The sequence below is a fragment of the Colias philodice genome, chromosome 19 (assembly GCF_061535455.1).
Source record: "Colias philodice isolate Cphi_HAF_F1 chromosome 19, ilColPhil1 Martin Lab GWU primary, whole genome shotgun sequence".
Lineage (NCBI taxonomy): Eukaryota > Metazoa > Arthropoda > Insecta > Lepidoptera > Pieridae > Colias > Colias philodice.
The window spans coordinates 3,648,994-3,662,451 of NC_143104.1; the positions used below are offsets into that span (position 1 = coordinate 3,648,994).

Below are 13,458 nucleotides of genomic sequence, written 5' to 3' on the forward strand. Positions count from 1 at the left end.
GTACAAGTAATAAATCGAGCGTTTAAATTAAAATACGGGAGGGTGAAGATGAATTTCATTAAGAATTAATTAATGTCATTCTTGGACCGTTTTGTTTTTCCGGGTGAATAAAAAACATCTGTCGGGATGTACGAGCAGCGACGCGTTTTCTTGAGGTAATTAAGCAATAAATTTTGTGGCTGGCAACATCGCGAGGTGGGGGCCAATTACGTTGCGCATTTAACAAAATGAATGTTCAACACTTGAATATGGGGGCTTATTCTGGTTGTGCTCGAGGGAAATCCTGTATAATTTATTATGTACCAAGAATAATTTTGATGTCCGAAAACTATGAAAGTATTAACACCAAAAGCCGAAATTTTCTCATAACGCAATTTATTTGATCCGGTCAATGCATAACATACTTAATTTATTTTGAACTTGAAAATAGTATTTAATATATTTTATTGTTTAGATTGACCGGATTATTGTTAAAACATTACTTGTTTCATTGTTTTATTAAAGTTTAATCATTGTTCTATTAAAAAATTATGTCGTCCCTAAAGGCAATTCTATTCCTATTTAATTTTGCTCTACTTAATATTAATCCTCTTCATTAAAACAGCCTATGAAATTGAAAATTCAAAATCGTATCACAGACACCGAAAGCTCTCAGAATAAGCCCGCAAAGCGTCTTCAAAACCAACTTGACTAATTACAATAGCTGGCTTAGAAAAAATCCTACGACATGACAGCTTGTAATCAAAGGAATAGATTTGGTGCTTTTTTCTGCTTTTTAAACGTTAGGGCCAGAAGCGTTCCCGGATTAATGCGACCGCGATAAATTACATGCAATTAGACAAGTCTTGGGGTCTAGTGGGGGATTATATTAATGTTTGTCTGTTAGTTTTAAGTGCTGCACTGATGTTATTGAAAGAATAAATACTTATTCTGTAATTAAGTTTGATGTACGAATGAGTATACTGAGTAAAACGCGTGAGGCCATTTTTATACATGCATCTAATGTGTGTAATCAAATTCATTTTGTGTTTTATTTAAATGTATTTGTAACTTACAAAATATTTCAATTGCAATTTATTCAAAACAAGAAGGAGGATGTGACGATGTATCAACTGAAAGTGTTCAAATTAATTATCAGATGAAAATTAAGTACTCTTTCACTTCAACTTCAACAATTTTTGATTTCCTTTTTTTCTTTGCGAGTAGTACCTTTATAGGATAGATAGATGAATAGAGATAATTAGAGATACATTTTAAATTTGGCGAATATTGCAACGAAATCTGTAACTGACAAATGAATCATACGAATCAACGAAATCTAGTCTTATACAAACCAAATTCAAATAGCTGAAAAGCTACAATTCTACAATCCAACCGTCTTGAAACATTACCCAAATATTAGAACTATCACAGACAGGATTATCATAATGAATAATTGGCTAGATATCTCCTCATAATAAAATCATACGCTACACGAAAGGGTTGACAGAAGTACCCGCGGGCAAGTACCGCATTACATAATTTAGCAAACAGAGGCTGTGTCTTGGGGCTAAATTCATTACGCGACCGTCTTACTAGCTAGACGGTACCGACAGCAACGACGATTGATAAACAAATTCTTAGATTCTAGAATTGGTAATGTTTCATTTGGTTAGGTATTATCTCATATTTTGATATATTTAACAATGGCAAAATGGTAGCTTTCTTTTTTAATTCTGTCTAATATACTAATAATTTTTAGGAAGGATATCGTAAAATCATAATGATTTGATGACACGTAGTTTAGGGTTGTATAAATGTCCGTATTCTTTCATATTGGAAGACAACACAACCTATTATATTAGAATTATTCATTATATTTTGCGTATTTATTACACGTAGAGTTTTATAGAGCAGTATTAGTAAGGTGCTTTAAATGCTAACGGTACGTTAACTCCAAATCTAATACTGGCCAAAACTGTTTAGTTAATTGGGAAGGTTATTTGATAAAGGGTTACTTCGTGGTATCTGTTATTGTAAAAATATAGTCCCTTGAATAAATACTTAACACTTAATAATAAAATATGTTACGAACTTACGAGCGTAGATATGATTAAATTTCAAAATTAGTTGCATTTTTATACTTTTTCTTTTTTATATCAAGTTTATAACAAGGTAAATGAAAGTATTTACCTTAATTAATCTAATATAAAGATTAATTACCTGTACTGTACATGAATACAATTAAGGTGATGAATTAATTTTTCTAACATTTACGGCCCTTTTTAAACCTTCGTAATTTTTATATTATTAAAGTTGTCGTGATGAAAATTCTTGACAAGAAAGTTCAATAGTAACACAATACGTCTACCGTTTTAGAAACATGATTCCATGATATTTTCTCGATAGAAAAAAAATACAAAGTTCTCATTGTTATTTTTTTTTAATCTCTGGCATCTTCAAAATAACAAACGTAAAGTTACGACTTTTTGGATATTAACTATAAAATATACAACCTATACGTCTACCGTGTTAGAATTTTGAAATATGCGATGGTTTTGAAATAAACAAGAAATACTTGAAATTAGCGCGCGACCAGCCAATATAGCGAGAGCCGCCCTGTACCTTCCTACCCCGATCGCTGCACGAGTCATTCCCGCTACGGCCGTCACACGGGGAACTTGTGTCGCTCGCGCAATCGTAAAAAAGGGTGACAACACAATAAGACAAAATGAGACAAATGGGGACAATAAAGAAAATAAGAAGAAGAAACATAAAGGTTGGAGGAAAAAGAATGCTTACAATTGGAACAAATTAATGATGTAAGTTGGTTTTATTTTAAATTTGATGATAATTGTATTATAGACAATGTTTGATATGTACCCCTGTTTTAAGTACATAACGAATGTGTAAGATTTTTTCATTTATAGCATAGATAATCTTTTCAAAAATCCGGAATCCAGAATGAAAATAAACCCACTGATTGTTCACAATGTGAACCCACTCCTTCGTAAGTACCTTTATTCAGTCAAAAATGTATGTTATCAACGCTCTACTTTTTTTTATCGCATGATTCCATTTTTAGCAAAAAACAACAAAGTGCAAAGAAATTAAAAATCATGGTGAACTTAGTGGAAGTATGGTGGATGTAATATGGAACAGGAGCTCATTGGAGTAGTATTATATTTAAAAAAAATACGATAAAATTTCAAGAATTACATTTCTTAGTAGGTGGTAGATAAGTATGTTGTATAAAGAATTTGATGTTGATATTTATTTCATTTATACTTACTACACCTGTGCGGGAAATTGCTTAGTATTAAAACAGGTTTATATTCATATTTACATAGTAATGTGAGTTTTCATTTCGAAAAATTTTGTGTAAGTATATTAAATTGAGTTCCTGGGTGATATGGAAACACAATTGGGCCCGGAAGATGGCGCTGCAGTCACTCCTCCTAATCACATGAACCGATTTGGATGAATATTTGTGTGCACATTTCATTGTTGTGGGATGATTGGTTGATTCGTTTTCACATTAGCTAATAAGATGTATTTTTGTTGTAAACTTAATTTAATGTTTATAATACATTATTATTGGTATAAAATGTAAGCCAGTGTTCGTCTCACATTGCTGTACCTGCCTACCTACCCTACCAGGGCCTAACTTTGTTCTGGCTATTTTATTTTGATTATTTGTAATGAATAATTACAATTATAATAGAGTGCAAAAAATAAATACATGCGTCAATATATTTTGTGTCTTTTTTAAAACAATTTTTTTATTTAAAAAAATATCATTCCGACCGCGGCTTTGCCTGCGTGGAATTAGGTTATATCGTGAATCCTGTTTTATCCCACAGAAGTGTTCAGTTCGGATATGTGTAAATCCAGGCAATTAGCTATGTTTTATCAAAATTGGTAATGTAGTCTTGACGTGATTAAGTAACAACTAACAAAAAAATATACAAATTAACACTACATATACATTACGAAATAATAATAATTATTAATTATTAATAATGTCTAAGTAGTTGTTAAAAAGAAGATTATTTGTTTATAAACAAGAAAATAAAACCAATAAATCAACAATTAAATAAATGTATAACAATATTATAACTGTATGACGACTCCATACATGTTTGTCCCGAGTCGGCCAGCGGCAGCGCGGCGAGTTTGCAAGAATGACTTCGCGCACACCCGCGTTCGCGATAGCGAGCTATTAGACTCCGCCCGCCAAGCAGTAGATTTTTTTTTGTGTATCGTCTTAATAATAACCTGTTTAAGAGATCCCTTTAATCATTATAATTTTATCTAAAATGCTCTAAACTTAGTTGGTACAGCTGCAAACTTCTTTAAAAGTTTTTCTTCACTCTACAAGAAAGAAAGAGTTTACTTACGTGTGAAACTGATAAGGTAGATCATTATTTAAGTTTTTGATGAAATTTGGCACAGACAATATTTAGATCCTCAGAAAGAATATAGGCTACCTTTTATCAAAACACCACGCGGGCAAAGCCGCGGGTGGAAGCTAGTACATAATATTTACGTCGAATATCTTAAGTTAATAAGCAACACCCAATAGCTATCAAGTTATTTGTCATGCGATACCCGCAGTGCGACATACGACATTAAAACTATTAACATGTCAATAACAATTTGGCGAATTGCCTCTTTGTTGTTACAGATATGAGTCCCGAAAGGGGTGCCACTAGGGTTGTCACACCGGAGATATATTCAATTACCGAAACAGCAATATTGTGATGTGTATTAATTACTTCTTCTGTTAAGGTAGTTTATTGATCTTTATTTTTTACATTATTCTATCATAATGGATATTAATTTCAATGGATTCTTTAGATTTGGATTGTGATAAATAATAACATATTTTTATAGAACTCCATCTGATGATGAACTGCAAATGTTTGTTCTATAAACACTAATAAATGTAAATTTATAAATGTAAACTTAGATAACATAATAATATATTTAAGTACTTAAAAACATATATATTTACAGTCTATATTGACTATTTCATTAATTAAAATATTTAATTGGCAGCCCTACCAAAGTTCAGTGGGTAGCTAAGTTTAAACAGTCATAGAGCGGGGTCAAAGGTCCCGGGATTCGAGAAATTGATAATTTTACCCCGGCCACAGTACTAACCGTTACATTAGTTATTCATTAAACTTCACATCATCCCGGACAATGTTAATATTTATGCATATTGTCCCAACTAAATTAATTTCGAAATGGATACTCCAGGAGATTACGTAATCGTAAATAATACCTAAGTAGGGTTTAGAAAATCAATGGCTTAGTTGTTTGGAAGTTTGGTGGCTCTTGATCAATATCAAGAGTCACCAAACGCATTCTATGTACCTAACAGAAACAGTGCATTTACATAAAACGAATATAGAGCTAGAGCATTCTTTCGTGCCCTTTTAGTGTCAACCAAAACTCGTATTCAGTGTTATTCAGTATTAGAACATTGCATAGAATCTTTTCTAACGCACTAAGAACAACAAAATAATGCTCTACATCTTTTTACACTTAAAGAATTTCTTATTTTCTTTGAAATTTATAGATGCAGTTACATTCTCACAAACTTTCGTCTATTTTATATTAGTAGGAGTATCTTATATTTATTTTAATGTGTAGGAATAGACATTATAACAAGTAAATTCATAACAAGAAAACTATAAATATGTACCTATATCGGAATTAGCAAAATTTTTTTTTCGTTGAAAACATGAGTCATAAAAAACCGTTGAACATTGTCGCCAGAACAGATTAAAAATCAATCACTTCTTATAAGAATTTCAGGAATGGCGCCGTAAATTCCAATAGCATGTATTTATTATAATAAACCGTCTTGACGACAAAATTCTTCTCAGAAAGCGAATAACACCTTTGTCGAAGCAGATGCCTTATAAAGTATCTAATAAAATGTCACATAAAGTAAAATGAGTGACTTCAGTATGTATGAGATACGAGAGATGCTTGCTAAGGATTATTATGCAAGAAATTTTGGAAAGCCTTACTTTAGGGTTTATAACTTTTCGGTTGTAATATCATAGTATTTTCAGTTATTTGCCATATATATTAGCATCAAATATCATCTAATTTTTTTTTTGTCTGATTCTCTGGGGACTTTTTAAGTTTTCTCTATATTATAAAGTCAACAGCGAGACGGACAACATACTATTCATGTTTTAACTCTAATCGTGTATAGTTTTGTTCTAAAATTGTTATCTAAATCAGGAATTGATTAAAGTTTCTACCGAATGAGGAGAATTAATATAGAGGTAATCATCAAGCTGTAAATAGTATAGGTAACTACTTTATTATTGTTGTTTCTTTGGGGGAAAATTTATAGAAAAAGCGTAAAACTGTTATGTTATAAACTGCCTAAAGTGGTGTTTCTCAGAAGCGCGTTGGAAACATTGTCGCGGACATAACTGCTTATAATTTATGGTGACATTCGCTGGTGACACATTCGATTATCCTAAAAAATATGCGATTATTTATGACTTGTATAATAACTAAGTAGAGAATATGGAAATATGTACAATCATATTTTACAGACTCTATTGCAAGTGAAATAAATAACATGATCACATTATGTTTTGAGTGGTTAAAAAAATGATTGCAAGTTGTTTTAGGTACATGTTTAGATAAATATGACATTTAATCCAGAAAATTATCTCTATAGGGTTCTTAATCAAATATAAATTTTAACTTTACTATAAGGGTCGTCGAAGTTGTTAATGACCATATTTTCGTAAGTGCTTGTGATGTTAGGATTTTTCGTAAATGCTTACTTATTCTTGACGCCATAGCAAACAAAAACCAAGACACAGGCCTAAAACCCTGTTAAATCTTAACGCCCCAATAAAAAGTAAAACGAACTAAATTTAAACAGTCTTTCAGTTCGCGTCGAACTTGACAAGATAATATCGAGCATAAATAATACACGTACGAGCTATAAAAGACAATTGATATGTTATGAGTGGCGCATAATATTTATTGTTAGTGGCCTCATCGACACGAACTGCAAGGAGAGGATATAATGCGCAGTGATCGCCCGTAATGTGTGTATGGTGTGAGGTGCCGGGGAAGGATGCTCTACTTGTAAATATATGGGTTTTGAGGTTAGGAAGTGAAGAGGATAGGTTCATGGAGAATTGAAGGGAGTTTTGGCAGTTTTTAGCAGAAGATGTCAGATGTCATTTATTGTTGAGAATAATTATTGTCGGAAGACTATAAAGTATGAAGTATGAAGGCTATTTTATGGAAATTGCAACTCACATCAAAATTATTTCAAATAATCGTTAATAGGTACCCAATTAGAATGATTCAACAGAGGACTTCTAACATCTTTTAATGTAGCCTTTAGGTAAAATACTGCTAAATATTCTTACTTGCCAATGCCTTTCTATTCAAAATAGCTTGATTTGTTACTATACTTTAACTGTTATTTTTAAATCTACATTTGCAACAAGTCACTCCTCTTCACTGATAACTTTAGTGAGAGAAGCAGAGTACCTTCCACCGTACACCGGTCCGGTCCCACGGCTCGCTTACTTTATAGGCTTGTCATATCGGTTAATGGCGGCGTGCTCTTTGTCGCGAACCGCGTTTATCAGCTATCGCGACATCACAGCTGATGCCAAATAAACAATGGTAACTCGTATTTAATATTGTTATTGAAAATCTTTTAGTTTTGTGTTGGAAGTCCAAGGAATTATGGTGGATTTGTTTCAAAACCTTTTCACACTATATTATTTACACTTGTTCATTATAAATTGTTATTTTTTTTAAATACAGCGATTTAGTTAAATGTTAACTGTCAAACATGTGTATTAGTAGTAGGAATAGTAAGTAAAATTCCTACATAATTATATACTGACCTATAAATAATTTTAGTTAAAAATAGTGCAGGCTGATTTAATTTAACATTTGACGAGTCTCTCGATATCTTAAATCTTATATATGTATTGTATACGATATAACTTAACTTTCTATAACACATGTGCCAATAAAATTCATGATCGTATAAACCGACTATTTTCAAAGGTGTTTAACATACTGCGACGCTCTTGTTACATATTGTCAATATATCTAGCCGGGTGTTACTATAATTCAACATTGCCAGCAAAAATATAAATCAGGTGCTCCGGTAGAAGTTTCCGTGACCGCGGAATCGTCTTGAACACGTATCTACTAAACTAAACTATAGAGTACTCATACTATAGAGACAATATTTAATGTGAAATTCAAAATGGTAGAAAAATGAAGCAAATATTTGGCTAGTTGGTAGAGCACAAAAAAATAAGTTATGTTTTTTTTTGTTCATTGAAATAGTAAGTTAGTGAAACATACTCCCGGAAATTCCTCCTAAAAGTTCATCCTCATTGTATTTGTTCCCGATTGTAATTTTGTGAGAAATTTTTCCTATGAATATTTAATTTCAGATAAGTAAATAATAAATATACTGTTCTGTATGTCCACAGAACGGCTTCACATACTCGAATGAATTTTTATGAAATAGAAAATCTGACATTAATTTTGCCATAAAGTCAACTGCACCGAAGTGGGAATCTTGAAGAAGATGAAAGAAGCCATAAGCCGGTGGTGAATAAAAAGCTCTCTGTTGTCGTTTACTCTGCAATCAGTGAGTTAGAAAAGTTGTCAGGTGGTGCTGATGTAAGACAGACGTAAAACTTAACTCCCCTGGGTGTGATGCGTCAATACTTTGCATGCCATACTTATCAACCTCTCTTTTCTCTTATTTCTTAGCTGCTGCTCGAATTCAAAGTATGATTTTTCGGTTTTTAACCAGAACGTAAAAAATCGCGAAGTGTTCTCAAATTTGTCTGTTCCCAAATTGATAACAATATCATTGCATTATAACCAATCTAACGAGTAAAGACATAAAGCCTAAAGCCTAGCCCATAAGACAAGCCTAATATTCATAAAGCCGTACGTACGATAGGCGCAGAGTTACCAAATATATTCCATACACTCGAAAAATGTAATCTTCTTACTGGCGTAGTCTATCGAAACAATCTAAACTGGAATTATTTTTTAAAAACTATGCGATAGTAAGCATCTGATACTCCGTCTTTGTAGTCAGTTGACTTTCAAAGTTAACTAAAAGAAAACCGTATGAAACTTCCAAACTAATATTATCACGAATGAGCTCTGATGAATGCATCTCAAAATGACCTTTGAGTTCAAGAATTGGAAAAGTTTAGCACAAGGATTTTATTTTCACATTACTCGAAATAAAACCTTATGTGCTAGGTATTGAGTATAGTTTCGATCGTGAATATCTCGAAGTAGGGTGGCAATAAATAACGCGTCGGAATCTAGAGGTGCACGTATCGGTCGCCACTGATAAAAGTCCTCTTACTGACTAGAGATCACTTGCTAGTGTTGTATTTAGAAGTTAAATATCGATAGTCGATAAATAGAATTGTAGGAGAATATTACAATGGAATTGTAATTATAGGAAATGGAAAAGAACTCTACCCAATGCGAATTAAAATCGATTATAATACAGGCAGGCTCTTAAATTATTTTATTTCAATGATATAATATTAGATATCCAAATTACTCGCCAACATGGTTTGCCAATTTACAGTGCAAGGCGTAACACACTTTGTGTCGACTGTTGAAAACTTGATAGTTTATAAGGCATTCTTACTGGTACAATTAGGTTACAAGTTTTGCTAAAGAACAAGAGATAAGGGCGGTTTAAGTATTCGCACTTTAATATTGTTTACAAATAAATTACAATACTGAAAGATTGGGCTTTACCTAAATAACATCTCATCTGCAGTTCCCAGTTATATCTAATAAAAGCTTCATTTCAATTAATTTTAGGCTATTTTTTTTGTAAGAAGTGTTTCTAGAGAATCGATACTATGAACTTTACTTTTTCAAATATTACCTTATATCGACATTACCCATCACTTCAAGGAGTCTTAAGCGTTCGGAGCACGTTCGGATCAGCTGCGGGCCTTTTGTCTGTTTTCTTTTTAATTACCGCCAATAAATAGCCACTCAGGGACCGCTATTAACTGGGGTCACTACGGCTTTGGGATCGATTGTTTTCAAACGTCAATGGAGTCACAATGGAATGTGTTTTGAGAGCGTTTTGCTTGATCGTTGTTCATTCGAGTTGGTCGTTTAAACTAGGGGGTCTTATCGTGGTTTTAGGAATGACTATTAAAATAAGTATTGCTAAATCAAAATATCTATTATAGAATATCGGGATATGATGATTTAATAAATGTAATTCATACATTACGTAGAACCGACGCGGACGTAGACGGTTTTTCAATCAGGGAAAAACGTCATTTGAGTGATACTAAGCTTTTATTATTGTGACCGTTAACGTATCATAAAAGTTTAGTATCATCTTCTCAATAATCTGAATGCTTTTAATGAAAAATTTAATTTAACGACCAATTTCTAACATCTTGCTATAAGAATTTGATATTTAATTTTAAAGCATTAAATTGCTCTATAAACACGATTTTTTAAAGTATAGAAAAAAAAATCCCATCTAACATCTTGATATAAAAACTCAAATTGCAGTTTATTTCATAGAGAAATAGCTGCATCAATTTCCTCCAACAAGCTGAACCCAAGCAGCATATTTCACAAATCTAAGCAGCATACCAATAAAAAACACGTCCAAATGTACATCTCATAAAACATTGGAACGCGTTGGATATGGCCATTTGTGGGGAGAATGTCCCATCAAAGGGCCAGTATTGGCACATTTGTAATTCGGGAGCATCGCTATGACTCCCCGGCGCTTCGCGTTTGTGTTTTATTGATATTTTAACGTTGGAATGATTTCCGTGGTCGTATGACTCTCCCGGGGCAAGCCGTTAGTATTGATGGGAGTAGTGACGGACTCAGAATATGTTTTGACCTTTAAAATTGACAAAAAATGGGCAAAAAGATATATGATTAGCGATGCTTTAACCAGCCTAACTCATGTTTCAATTTGGCATACTTTGCGCGAATATATCTGCATACTTTGTTACATTTTAGAAATTAACGCTTGAGTTAAAAATTATAAAATAATTATACCTACTTAGTTATAATATTTTTAATACTATCAATTTCAAATAATACTTCTATTTATATGTCATGCACGTACAAACATTAACTGTAATTATGTTTTATTTCTGTCGTTATTAAATTTAACCCACCATTAAAAGTAAATTTGTGAAATTTCAAGTGTACTACAACTACTTCTACTAATAAATACAGTCTTGATGAACCGATAAGAAAATAAAATAGGTTTCAAGTCTTATTTTAAAATAGTTCGTCCCTGGTTTTGTGGGACATACGGGGCCAGTGATTGAAGTGGGCCATATCATATGATCACCGGTAAGATCTACCGGTACTCTTAGAGTAAAAATTTTACGATAACGGTCGCGTACACTCTGCCTTCTTTAATCTTTGCTATTTATTGCCTTGGATGTGTCGATTTATTGCTATTTTATTTTGTATTTGGAATAGTTTTTAAAGGTAAATGTTTAGCGAAATAGCAAGAATGTGTGATTATGATTTTTTAATGTTTCAGTCAAGGCTAGTTTCAAAGACATCGTCATAATAAAAGACGACGTAAATACGAAAAGTGTTTTTGATTCCTTTCAATACAAGTAGTATTAAATATTCAATTTATGTTATGGAACGAAGCTACACATTGGAACAGGCTAACTGAAAATTATACGTTTTTAAGTTTCAGTTAAATGCAATTTTATTTAATGAAAATTCCTCTCTGGAATGTTAGATCGGAATACAATTTATAAAGTAGAGATAAATTATAATAGCAACATGTTACTTTCTTTCAAACGAATAATATTAATATGTTTATGCTCTTTTTACAACTACTGTGTATTTACAATAAAACTAGAAGCGATCATAATTCCTTAGAAATACTGATGCATATAAAAATAATACTATTTATAACTGATCAAGCACCACACGACACCGATATCCAACACGACAATATTTTACGTGCCAAAAGGAAAAAGTTGAACATGAGCTTGCAGATAGTGTATCGTAACTCGATAAAGTGCTGTCGTTCTTTATTTGTCACCGGCTTGCTGATAAGGGCATATTTAGCACGTCTTACCGGTTCAGTTAAAAAAGGCTTCAGTTAGTAAAAGAGCGTGAGTGCCGCGGAGCACACGTGTCAGAAGTGGAACTTCTTTGGCAAGATTCAAAGATTCCAAAATCGTCGCCTTACTCCATGCCGTGACGCTATTGTCATGACACGACCTTGAAATTTTATTCTCAACGCGCCTAAAGAAGTTTCACTTCAAAGTCAATGTTTTGCAATGATTTGGATGCTTAGATACCGGTTCAGTTTAAAAGGCTTCAGTTAAAAAGTGAGAGTAAGGATAGTTAGGGACCTTGAAAATGATTTTTATTGAATGAAATATTACAGAGAAGTAATGTAGAACAACTAAAATATCTAATAATATACCTACATACCTAATATTATTCAATGAATTCGAGGATAAAATTATGTATTTTTAGCACTTTAAATAATAAGAAAATTAAGGCGCGGGACATATACAAGCGGCGCGGCGCCGCGGGCGCGCTGCCGGCGTGCATCGGGTGCGCTATTGGCATTTTGTATGAAATAATTTTGGAAAGGCGCAACCTTGGCACAACCGTGGCGTGCCGTCTCGACGCCTGTCCAAAATTCTTTCATACAAAATGTATAAGAAGGACGTGGTGCAAAACAGATTCAAGAGGTGCGCTTATGGCACGCCCGCGCCCGCGCCGCTTGTGTTTGACCCGCGCCTTAAGGAATTTTTTTATGTGTATTTTTTTTTATTTCCACTAAAACAGTTTTTTGAGTGTAAGACAAGTTTAGGACCCCAATGTTACACACTACTTCAGTGTTAAATCGTTAATATTATTGTTCTTTGGTAGAGTTGTAGTGTTGGATATAAATTAATAGGGCTGCTACCGCCCTAAATTAATTACTTTTTACTTAGTCGTTTTATACAAAAGCAAATAAATGATAACTATGACGCGAATCGAATAAATGATGAACAATAAGGTTTTTGATGGTAACTTTTTAACAAAAGTAAAAGGTTTTTGTATACCACTTTAAGTTGCTTCTCTTTCTAAAACATTAATTTAATTGTAATTTTCTGAAGTTAATTATATACAATAATAAACATTAGCACACTTAATACTAAGTGTACAAATTTTTCACTGGCAATATTTTAACGAAGTTTATGGAAGCAGTAGAAAGCGATACACTATACAGTATCAAGAATCGCGAATGTTATGTTTTTGTCACCGGCATAGATAAGGAACTATCGCGGTCTGAGTGGGCATCCTTGTAGGACACCGAGTGCTTTACCTCGCCGGCCTTCGATTTATAGCGCTCCTGTCTGATAACTTGATAGATGTAAGCTAGCCATTATT

General features: G+C 32.9%; 1 long non-coding RNA gene across 1 annotated transcript; it reads left to right on the forward strand.

The window, feature by feature from the left end:
• Nucleotides 1-2,330: 2,330 nt before the first annotated feature.
• Nucleotides 2,331-3,436, forward strand: LOC149479884 (uncharacterized). The gene is made up of 3 exons (XR_016317145.1): nt 2,331-2,801; nt 2,910-2,989; nt 3,065-3,436. It is a non-coding gene; the product is annotated as an uncharacterized LOC149479884 (long non-coding RNA).
• The last annotated feature ends 10,022 nt before the right edge of the window (nt 3,437-13,458 follow it).